Source organism: Haplochromis burtoni, unplaced genomic scaffold, assembly GCF_018398535.1.
Source record: "Haplochromis burtoni strain Fernald_Lab_line unplaced genomic scaffold, NCSU_Asbu1 Contig_5, whole genome shotgun sequence".
In the NCBI taxonomy this organism is placed as follows: Eukaryota; Metazoa; Chordata; class Actinopteri; order Cichliformes; family Cichlidae; genus Haplochromis; species Haplochromis burtoni.
In genome coordinates this window covers 4,943,464-4,956,218 of record NW_024582366.1, presented here as the reverse complement: position 1 = coordinate 4,956,218, position 12,755 = coordinate 4,943,464, and the positions used below count along the sequence as shown (strand labels likewise).

The following is a 12,755-nucleotide window of genomic DNA, read 5'->3' as shown; positions in this document are numbered from 1 at the left end:
ATATATATATATATATTAAAAGTGAAAAGATGTTTTTGAGTTGTGTCATGACTTAACCTCATGTGTAGTTTGCAAAAATTAAGACAGTCAGTAATAAAATTGACAAAGTAACGTCTGACTACAAGTTTGAATCTAAAACAAGATGGCAGACTGTATATTGTCTTTAGGGTAAATACTACCTAAAAATCCCTCCGTCCTTTCTTTTTTTCTTGCACTGTTTGAATTGCTATCAGACAACAACTTTCAAACTGTCCAAAGCTGACTTTGCCGGTGTTGTTTTTCCTCACAGCCACTGGGTGGTCCATGCCCCTCTCTATCGCTTTCTCTCTCTTTGACTTTATGGCAGTTTTGCTCATTGTCAAGATCACAGTGTCTGTTTCTTTTTGAGCCCTCTGGGACCCAGGCCCAGTCTGAAACCTAATACCTGAGTGTACACAGTCAACTTCACACCACAGGTTATTGTGTGGAAGTGGGGTCTCAAACAGAATGTGTCGGTCAGGACCGGTGGATGTGAGCTGTTTACTGTGTGTGTGTGTCTGGTTAGTTGGTCAAGGTTAACTAAATGACTTGAGACTGATCATCTGGTTCAGGCACAGGAAAGAGTCAAAGACTGTCCTGGCTGGTGGTTGCAGTTGGAGATTTGTTTTGACTTGAAGTTGGACTATCAAAGAAAACTTGCTAGAAAGTGTTTTGTTTGATGATGTTTTAATGATTTTATATTTATTCTGTTAGGAATTAAACTCCTTGTACAAGGTTATAGTATTCCACCTTGCTGCTGTGTTGGGAAGTGTACTTTTTAAACATATTGGTGATGTCGGCCTATTAGAACAAAAGTATAATAAAGTTCCTTTGAGGAAAAAGAAGGTTGGGATGCATATAAAATGTAATTATAATATGAATATAATCATTTGTGAATCCCTGAAAAATCATAGAATATAACATATTATTAGAAGAACCCATAGTCTTTAAATACGCAGCCATGCTGTTGGCATACATGCAGACTGTGACTGGTGCAGTATCTTCTCTGAAAACCATTTATTCTGTGTAAAGCAGCATATGCTTCTCAGAAATCTATACATTATATACATATTGCATTAATGATACCTCCACTAGTGTACAGTAATACCATCACTGGGCAACTTGATCCAAGCCACATAGTCCTGTTTCTCTTTAGCCAAAAAGAATTTCAAGTCTCTCTGAGTATGTTTATTTGGTGCACTTTGACAGACATGTTTATATATTTATCAAATATATAACATGATAAAAAATAAAGTTGCTCTGTGTGTACATATGTAACGATCTTTATCTAGAAGTGTGACTAAACAGAATCACTGTAAGCCCATCCACTAACTGTAAAAAGTACCTATAAAACAAGAGGCAGCGTTCTCTGTGTCATGGGATTCTTCTCCTCCCTTCAGAGGTCTATTCAGTTTACTTCTGCTCTGTTTTATCAAAACCTCACTCTTTTTGAATGGGTAAAATATGTGAGCCTAGGCTCTAAAAATACAGGAAGAGTTCCAGGAAAGAATCAAAGCATAGGCACTGCGTTAAGTCAGCTTTAAGCCACCTCATTGCACCATTTATGCATGTGTTGTGAGAAAATCTTAAATCTCGTTCCAAATAAATGAACAATCAGGGTATAAACTAGAACATGCTTTTCCCCTTCATTAATCAATTCTTTTCAATTGCAAATAAATATATTCTTTTTTTAATATACATTTTTATCTTAACTCTTTTGATTCAGTGACACAAAAATCTGTTAACCTACTATGATTTGAAATTAAAGCAAAAACCGACCACAGTAAAAATATTTCTAAATTCATCTTTTCATAGAAAAACTTCAACAGTAAACATCTGCTTTGAGATTAGATTTCAGTCATATTAATTTATTTTGTACTATGTTCGCTACAAAATTTACTCTGTGCTCATTTTAATATACGGTTTCTTTTGGCCCAGTACACAGAACAGAAAAACAGTATTCCTGGTTATGCCCAGCTGGGATCACCCCAGGTGACCTTTTCAGCCTGTTGAGTGTTTCAGTGTTGGACCTGTTAGCCACAGTTCCCTCTGAGTAACATTCACACGCGATGGGGAGTCCCATGACAGGCCAGCTGGAATCTCCAGTCCACCCCTAGAAACACATACAAATACTAATCCTCTGTGGAGCCACCACTGGTCAGCCAGCCTGTCAGTTCATTGGGAGGGTTTTGAAGTGTGTGTGTGTGTGTGTGTGTGTGTGTGTGTTGGGGATGTTGTTAGGGTTTCCTGTTTGGCCTGTTTTAGTTCTTCCTGGCAGGGCCCTGCTGGCATCGTAGTTGAGCTTTAGCATTAACAATACAAAAAAAGTGTTGTGTGTAGTAATGGAGATTTTGCAGTGGATATCTAATGCTTAATTCTTTTTCATTTAAAAACATTGCCTTTATGTAAATTTCTTAACAGTAGCATTTAATAGTGATTGCATTTATCTTTCATTGGCTGCGTGACCTGCTAATACGCATTTATGACACTTTTCTTTCTAAGAACTGTAATTAACAGCCTACATAAGCAAAAATTTAATTTCTTTCAATGCAAAACATTATTTTTGTAATATTAATAATAACATATATTAAATTTTACAATTTTTAATTTACATAATCTTCCTTAAACAAGTGAAAATAGAGTGCTCTGCTCCTTGAAATAAGTAATAATTAACTGAAAAAAGGTTGTCGATCTTACATATTTTACAGATTTATGTAATAGAACAAATTACAGTTACTTACATAATTGTTTATAAATTCACCACATGGCAGGAAATCCACCCCTTTCTCTTTTCACTCACTTCCATAATTTTCCTTGTAACAGCTTTCAACCTTTGACTGTTCTTACTGAGGCTCATGCCTTTACTAGCTTCTTTAAAATGTCCATGTTTAGCTGGTTAATGGGGGTTAAAGTGTACGATGGGGTTTGTAGTTTACTTTGACGAACTTTGTATCTTCACTCACCACAAAGACCTTCCATGCCAACAACATGTCAGCATGTTGCTGTGACTGTGTGTGCAACTATTCGGCTGTGACCTGCGGGTCACTGGCCAGGGCTGAGAACGCCGAAAATTGATGGATTCCATGTTCCTGGTTGCTCGATCTGTATGCCTCTAGCATTTAAGCTGTGTTATGATGTGCTTGTGATGCAAACCCTGCTAAATGTCCGCAGAAATGAATGAAATGACACTCCATCAAACCAAACAGGAGCAATTTCTCCGGACAGACATAAACACATTCCTGTCGCTTATAAGAAGAATTTCTGTTATACTGTATCAGGGTTACCAAAACATGTTTTATATATGTGTATTATTAATAAATACTGCTTACCTGGCTATTTATGTTTTACTGTTTTAAGTATGTTTATACCTGTGAGATTTATTCATTTATTTAATTGTTTTTTTTGTCAGATTCTTGTATGTCTTGATGACCGTGACAAACCGTTTGTCAAAGTTCAAGGTTACTGTGACTTTATATCTGTCCTTTTCTCACAAAGGTGGTTTCATTTTAGCTCATACTTAGACTGAAGAATGAATTGGTTAGAAGTAACTGTTAGCCCCCAAAACATGTTTTTGGCTATAACTTGGGAATTCATGTGCTAATCATAACAAAATGTCTCACAAATGTCCAAATGAATAAAATGCTGATGTGATGAAACTAACAATGTGAAAAGAAAGAAATGTCTATAGTTTATGTACAGAAGAGATTATGACCATTATTTTATGAATGAGTGTAACAAACAAACAAACAAACCTTCCATTTCACTCTTATTTAACTGTCAGGTCTTGGATCTACTCTAAAAACGTGTTTGTTTTGTTGCAGAACCATCAGAAATTACACTATTAGGAACATTTTTGATTCAAATTTTCTTTGAATCTTTTTTAGCTCAGGACACATTCTTAAGCAGTCATGATTTTATTATCTCCTCTTTCTTGCCTCAGTGAAGCAATCATATTTATTGTGTTTTGGAATACATATAACCATATGCATGCTGAATAGCTTTACCTCACAGCAAAACACACATGCAGTTATGCTCTTCATGTGTGGGGGGTGGAGGGGGACGGGGTGCCAGTCATGTTCCATTAATCTGAATCAACATGTAGTGATTGATCAATTAGCCCTGCTTAAAGCTGGGGCTCAGGCTGATCAATAGCACTGATCACCGGCCAAAGGTTTTTCATTAAGACCTGCTGCTCTGCATGAACAGACTCCATTAGCACAGACCAAATGGACTGTGAGGAATGTAAAACCTGTAGTGGAAAAACATATATACATCCTGCAGTTTTGCCCTTTATTCGATTTATATTCACGTTTGAGTCATATATTTAATGGCGTGTGTAATAATTTTATCTAATTTGCAAATCATTAGTGGTCGCTAAAACCGATTCCAACATAAAATCTTATTCCTGGTACCAACAATGTAGGTATAGGTGTTTCAAAAACTTCAAAAATAACAAACAGTTCATTCAAAATAATGTTGTATCATGTTTTCATGAATCGACTGTGGGTGTGTGGAAAAGTACTGTGATCATATTGTCCCACATAATACTTGGTGCTTACAGCGAGATTAAAAAAAGTATGTATTTATTTATTTATTTTCACACTACCACACTCTGAGCAGATAGTCGGGGCTAATCAGACCTTATAATGTTGTAGTTTATACAAAGTCTGACAAATGAATGATATAAATTATGGAACTTTTTAATGCCCATAAATATTTTTATAGTATAGTCCTTTGTTTTTAGGCAAAGACTTGCGTGCATATGTTTTACATTTCCCTATTTAATCCCTGTATAATCACTCATATTGCTTCTAAATATTGTTTTCAGTTCCATGGGTGGGCATGTCTGACTGTATTTCCTTTTTCAGCCCAGTCATTGTCAGCTTGTTTGTTAGTTACCTGAAAAAAGAAGCGGATGTCGCTGTGCCACAGTGATATGTCTGATCCACGACCCCATCAAACCCACGGGATCATCCGTAGCCTGAAACACAAAAAACACTGGTCAGCCACCACTGTCAAACTCACCTTTCTCACCCTTTCCTTACCCTCAGTGGGGCCAGGAGCCATTGTTTCACTTAAACAATCCTTATTGAATTAAATCTGGCCACATGCTTTGTTTAGTAAGACCGATGCGTACTGCTGTCATGGGTCCTATCGTTAATGTGCCATCACTACACCTCATATCCTTAGCAGACACGTAGCTCCGTTTCCTCCATCTGTAGGTGAATGTGTGCGCACATGTCCCTCTATGGGTGTGTGGCAGTGACTGAAACCATAAAAGTGTGCTGGTAGATACGGTGAATGAGTAACCAGGAGGATGATGGGTGGGACTGTGTGTGTGTGTGTGCGTGTGTGTGTGCGTGTGTGTGTGCGTGTGTGTGTGATATTGAGCATTAAATCACTCATCAGAGAGAAAAACAGATAAGCAGTTTGACATTAGTGGCTTTAGTCACTGTTAGAAATGCCACAGAGAAATAGACATATAAACACCCTAGAAAAGGCTTACGAAATCCATATTAAATCCAACTTATTCATCTCTAATGTAATAGCCCTATAGCTCATGGTCATCCCAAAAAGTCTTCAGCAGCTGCGTGATCAAAAAAACATAAAAGTCAATAAGAAATGTCATCAAAGCAAACTCCAACACCTTTGAGATGTATTTTATATATTTTGATCTGTGATTCACTTGTATTTGGGGCGACTTGTTCTCCTGATTGTTTAGAGAGTGCTATTAATTTAAGGTCACAGGACTGGATCCTCTCACTATCAAGACCATGTGGCTATCCTCCTTACCCGCTTTGAAGCAAGTTCTCTCTGTGGCATTGTTTTTGAAAACTTTTAATAAAACAATTAAAAGGATTATGAAATATTCAGAATTATAGGAAAAAATAACTAATGTGAAAAAAGTATTGCAATTGTAAAGCTTGTACCTTTTTGCCATTTAAACACTAGGGAAGCAAGATTAACATGTTTCAGGTTTGAGCAACGGCTAGGGGAGTAGATTGTTTTTTAGGAGGGGTGTCATAATTGTGATAACACTTACACGTGTTTGGGCACATGTGGCTGTATCTCAGTTTAGGCGGGAAGGAAGGGAGTTGGTCATAGAAATACTGTGGCAGACAGGAAGAGATCATCCTCATGTTACTATCGCTGGGGTTAAGCACTCTAACTCCCCAAGCCCAAATGTGTAGATTCAGAATATTGCTAATAGACTTACACACTGGTGCATACAGTGTTACAAACATAAACGTCTTCTCCCTCATGGTCTCTCATCTTTTTCCTTTTTACAAGTGCCACACAACTATTTTGTTACTATGATAAATTGGATTTTTTTTTCCTTTCCTGGGATTGGATGGCAGCACGGACATTTCCGTGAGTGGTCGATGGGATGGATGCACGGATGACACAGTATCCACCCCCATTGGGGAAAGGAAGTCCCTATCAGAACAAAACAGGAAAGAGACAAAGCAAAAACAAGTGCATGTCTTTTTGGACATTAAATCACTTCCTTTAGGACTCTGAACTGCTTGCCCCACCATCCTCAGCTTCCACCTATCAGCACACACACACGCACAAAGATGTGTGTGTGCATATAAAATTGCAAGTTATTCGGTTATTCATCTCTAAGCAGTAGTGTTGATAAACTCAGCTAATTAATATCAATAACAAAGAAAAGAGACTAGAGAGCTCATTTAGAATTGTAAATTTGCTTCAGTGGTAGGAGCTGGTGCCCTACAGTGTATGTCCAGCCTACCAGTCTTATTGCTTTAAGTTGCAGATGCGATGGGAATCATAGGATGTAAGTGGCATATAAATCCATGTATGCTGACAGATCATAAGCCCTGTCTGGATCCAGTGCCTTGATCTAAATCCAAAAACAAAAACAAAGAGACCAAAGTTCTTCTGCGGCTAATGCAGGAAAGGACAGGAAAATGGTTGCAGGAAAAGACAATGACCGGAGTTTTCATCCAGAACAAAAACACTAGTCTCACTCTGTCTTGGTAGTCGCTTTTGTGTGTTTGATACTCTGTGGCTCATTTCCGATATCTAGTGCAAGTCTTCTACAGACATTAGAAATGCAGCTCTCATATAGTGTTGTGCTCATCTCAGGGCACAGCTGTAAAAAATATGACTTCCTTCCTGAAAGCAATTTCCTGTTTATGTCTGAATGCAGGTCACGAGAGGGGTATAGTGGTTCCTACCTCATCCACCATCATGGTTCAACCCCAGACCTGATGATGCAGGATGTTATGAAGCTCATTGCCATTATCTTGAGCAAAATACCTGTCTAGGGTTGGCTCCTCCTTGAGCAAGACACTGAACTCGACTTCAGTGCATGTGCATGACATACATGTCTGCATCTTGATGTGTAAATTGTAAATTGCTTTGTCCTTTAAGGTATAAAAAGGGCTTCATAAGTACAGTCCACTTACATTTTCCAGTTCTGTCTTTTCTCTCCTTATTCCTAAGCTGTCTACTTTAATCCACAAAACACAAATAAGCAGATATTCACTAAGCAAACACACTGTTGTGACATTATTTACGTTTTATTCTCTCCACAAGACTTAAGAGACTTCCTCCACACCCCCAAATTGTCTCAATTGCACACACATGAATCTTCCTGAGGTGCCCTGTTTGTTTCATTTTCTGCTGATTTGCCTAAAACAGGCAGCGGCCGCTGCTGTCAATGTTTAATTTAAGAGCTCATGTTCCCCTCTGCACGGTATCTTGTGGTCGGGAGCATAGATGGGCTTTATGGGGGGGTGCCATGGGTGGGTTGAGGGAAATTGGGTAGGTGGGTGGGGGGATTGATGGAGACCGGTAGGTCTCCGGGCGCCGTCATTAAGATGGCTCCTCGGTGTGGAGATGAGAAAGCATGCTCTGCACTCTGGGCTCATTGAAGATGCTCCCCTGCCTACTCGAAGCATCCATTATTTATAAGTTTTTACAAATTCCAACTGACATTTTTATCAGTTGGGAATGTCTGTTTCTTATTTGCCTACTCTGGGCGTGTCTGTCCTGCACCCAAAAGTTGGAAAAAAATTTTGAAATATAACCGGTTGACATTAAAAAGCACTTTGCAGCTGGCTGCAGTTATCTTCGACATCTATAATTAGGTTTTCAAGTTTTAGTTTTTAAACAGTATTTTCAGAATCAAAGGGAAATAGGTGATATTGTTTGTAACAAAGTGGCATATTGGGTGGTGGCACACAGAATAAGTTATTAGTCATGTCTCCTTTAAACCTAATCACTTTGATAACATTGTATTTAACTTTACCCCTCAAGATTATTGAACATTACAAGAAGTAGATGTCAGACATGACAATCATATATCCGAATAAAAGCATATGTGTATTACTGACCAATGCAGGTCTATCAGGAAGCATCTCTCTGCTGTCCACCACCCCTTTCTCGTACATCTGTGGCAGAGCCAGTATTGATCTTACTGCTGCCCTGTTTGGTGTTCACAGCCTCGGGCTTCACACAGCCTTACCTCAACTTACATACTCACCTCATATTAGGCTCTCAGCTCGATATGCACTGTAAGGCTCTGAGACACTCCCACTTGTAAAATGTCAGCCAGGATGAACTCCCATAAAACAAGACAGAAAGCCCACTTACACACACATATAGATACATTTGTTAAGAATAATCTTTTGTAATACTGAAAATGTAGAAAGATTCAAATTAGAGGAAAAAAACAAACCTGTGCCCAACAGAGTGGTCTATAGTGGTCAATTGAGGAAGGCAGTAAGGTGATTGAGGGCATTTGTATGATCGGAAATGATGTAAAGCGTACTCCATGGTCTTTGCAGTTACACCTCAGTTGAACACCTATACAGCTTCAACCAAAATAAACTTCTGTCACACATTGCTACAGATCCCACCACATCTCAGAGTTGCTCTGCTGTATTGAGATCTAGTGCCTGTGGAGGCCATTTGAGTATAGTGAACTCATTGGCATACTCAAGAAACCAGTTTGCGCTTTGTGGCATGGCGCGTTACCCTGCTTGAAGCAGCCATGAGAAAATATGCATGCTATGGTTATAAAGGGATGGAGGTGGACATGGTCAGCAACAATACTCAGGCTGTGGCATTTAAATGATGCTCAGTTAAAAACCTAAGCAAATATCCCCCAAACCATCACCACCAGCGTCAGCCATTGATATAAGGCAAGAGGAATCCATGCTTTCATTTTGTTTATACCAAATGCTGATCCTAGCATCCAAATATAACAGCAGACATTGACTTATCAGACCACGTAATTAAAAAAAAAATCTTCTGTTGTCTGATTTTGGGGAACCAGTTTCCTGTTGTTAGCTAATAGGAGTGACTCTTGTGTGTAGTCTTCTGCTGCTGTACCCCATCTGGTTCGAGGTTTGGCATAATGATGCTCTTCTGCATAAGCTGGTTGTAATGAGTGGTTATTTGAATTACTGCTGACCAGAGAACTGTTGCTCACTGGATGCTTTCTCTTTTTCAGACCGCTCTCTGTAGAAATGATTGTGTGGGAAAATCCCAGTAGTTTCCAAAAAACGCATACCAGCCTGTCTGACACCAAAAAACAAGTCATGTCCAAAGTCACGTAAATCACCTTTTTTCCTCTTTCTGTAGTGCCAAAATACAGCAAGTTGCTTCAAGGCACCTTCTATTGTATAACCCTATGGTAATAGAGAGAAAACCCCAATAATCAGTCAATCCCCAATGAGCTAGCATTTAGCGACAGTGGGAAGGAAAAACTCTTTTTAAACAGGAAGACACTTCTGGCAGAATCAGGCTTAGGGAGAGTCAGCCATCTGTCATAACTGGTTAGGAGTGAAGGGACAGAAGACACAAGAATAAACAGTGCTTTCCACAATCGTCAACATAATACACAGTGGGATAATATCTTTTGGACAAATGGTGTTCCATAAATCAAGCCTACTTCCAGAGATTTTTAGAATAAATGTCAAGATGCACTGGAACTGTTTTGACAGCATGCAATGGTCCAACATCTCAAGAAGACATTTTAATTATTTTGTCTTCATTTCTTTCACCCATCATTTGTTACAGAAAAAAAGTGTCTTTCTCAGGATTTGTGGCATAGTTTCCATACCACCATGTTTTGTTAAAGTTCATACATATACACACCCTATCATTTTGACTTCAATACATAAATGGTTTTAAATGCTTTGCCCAAGGGCACCTTTGCTGTGATTGTCTAACCCAGCCAATTTGGTTTGTCTCGTCCATTTATTTTATAGCTTGTAGTAATGTGGTGTTCATGAATGACAAATGCACAGTCCTGCCACTATTATCCTGAGTTGGAAGGCTTATATAGCTTAAAATGATTTTAAAGATTTAAAGTGACTTTGTGACATAAGGAGGTGCATATTACTCGACAGTGGTGCAGACTGCCATGTGGTGACTAAAATTAACCACAGACACCCATGATTAGAATCGAAATTTAAGATGAAATGAAAAAAAAAAAAACACCCAAATATACAAGAAGTTGTCTTAAATGTATTTCATTATGCTTTCATGTAAATGTTCAACTTCTAGGGTATAAGCTGTTTGCTCACCTTTATTTCTTGTTATCCGTGGTTAAACACTTAATAAATAGCTGGGCAGTCTGTTAGCTTTGCTCATGTATTCTTCCTTGAAAAGCTGTGTTGTGCACACTGCCAAAAAAAGGACACACCAACTCACCACTATAGAATGCTGTGTTATTTGTGGTGTAGTACAGTTAGAAGGCTATTTTGGGAATTTTGTCAAATTGATACAGTAACTTGATTGGAAATCTAAGGAGACGAAACACAGCATTCACAGCTATGTAGGGCTAGGTCATGGTCTGGTGTTTGGGGTAGGCTGTGGTCTGGTGATGAGGGTAGCAGCTGCCTTGATGTCCAGTGCCTAGCATAGTAATGACATCCAACAGTGCTTCAGCCCACGCAAAAACTTTACACTCAAAACTTTTCACTATCCTCACTATCAACCACAAAGCACAGAATCTATAAAACTACATACTTATGTCATTAACGATGTAATACTTCTGAAATGATAAATTAGTGATTTATTGTAATAGATTGAGCTCAACTTTTGACAGCCTTAGAACTCTAGGTGATGATAGGCAGCCTTTCCTCTATTAACTTGACTTCTGGTCTTTATAAAACTGAGCAAGTGCCGAACAGATGCTGAGGGGATGTTCCCTAAAGATCTTCCATGGGGATTATACTCCTAATTTTACTTAGTAATGTTTAAGGCTGTGGTGTTGCTTCATAGGAGCTTCATTACAGTGTTACTGCTGCCTCTGGCAAAGGACTGAACCTCTTAAGAGTCTTAGTAGCTTAGAGAAACTGCTGCTGTCTCAAGAGAGGGACAGCAGACTAAATAATCAGTTTCCCATCACAGTGACAATGTGAGAGCAGCTGTTTGCATCTGAAGGCCTGCCAGCAATTGTCAGTTGTGCTCTGAGACAGTGAAGGAAAGAAAAGAGGCACGAAGGGAGTGAAAGCTTAAAGAAAAGTTTCTTTCTGCTTGATTCAGGCTTCTAAAGGGTTTTGATATTGATTTCACCAACAGACCTGTAGTTGTATGTCTAGAGAAGGGCTAAATCTGTCTGTGAAAACACGTTAGTAGAGATAGAGACAAACACATGATAAATTTAAGCAGAGTCTTGTATTTTTGGTGCTGTATGCTAAAATAAACAGTACTTTTTGAGTTATGGTGCACATTCTTCATTTGTGTTACACCAAGCCTCCGAACTCTCAAGTTGTTGTGATGGAAGAAGAATGCTTTTTTGTCCATTATTTTGCTGTCCACAGAAATAAATCCTCTGGGATTATAATAAACTATATCTCAAGCATAGTGCATGTTTACATTGTAAAAAGTGTCTGTGCAAATATGACAATGGTCCCCAGCTCAAGGCTATTGCTGGGCTTGAGGGACTAAAATGTCCCTCACATCTTTGGATGTGTGACCACCACCCTGCCCAACTTGAAGATTAATAAATGAGCAGAGAATTTTGAACCTTTCATTCTTATACATTTTGCTGTTTTTAAAGAGTAGATGGTCTGTTCCAGCATTTTTATTAGGCACTACCTGGTTTCTTATGGTTTCTTGATACTTTGTCTTGTTTAGTGTAGGTTTTATATTCTGCCGTTCTGTTTTTTATTCTGTTCCTTTAGCTCTTGCTTGTTTCAGTTACTTTGTGTGTTACAACCCGGCTCAAAAGCTGAAACATAAATATGGAAACTAACACGAGAAGAGGGTTTTATTTTAAATTCTATAACAAATTAGCTAAAATAGCTGGTACCACTAAGACAAACACTAGTGTGCCTCCATGAAAGCCTGCCTCAGGTATGCCTTTATCCACACCTGACTAGGTGTGGTCAATTAGCAACAGCTGAAAAGTCTTGCACTGCCACTGCAAAGAGATTAGGGCCTGCAGAGGGACTTAACAATGTGTGTGCTTAGAGCTTATTTGTCCCCTCCATGTTTCCTTTGCCTCATCCTCCTGTGTTGAGTTTATTCATGTGTCTATGTTTCTCTATATAGGTATTGTTTATCACTTCCTGTTTTATTTTTGCAATTAATTGTCTCATGGGTATTGTGCTAGTTCCACTTCCATTGTCTTGTCTCATTGTCTTGATTATCCTCACCTGTGTCTCATTACCCTTTTGTTTCGATGTCACCTCCTGATTAGCCTTTTGTGTGTGTGTGTGTGTGTGTGTGTGTGTGTGTGTGTGTGTGTGTGT

At 38.7% G+C, this 12,755-nt stretch overlaps 1 protein-coding gene across 1 annotated transcript in view; it reads left to right on the top strand.

Annotated features, from left to right (window-relative positions):
• LOC102309902 (adhesion G-protein coupled receptor D2) overlaps positions 1-12,755 on the top strand; it is a 90,750-nt gene that overhangs the window by 70,475 nt on the left and 7,520 nt on the right. The window lies entirely within an intron of this gene.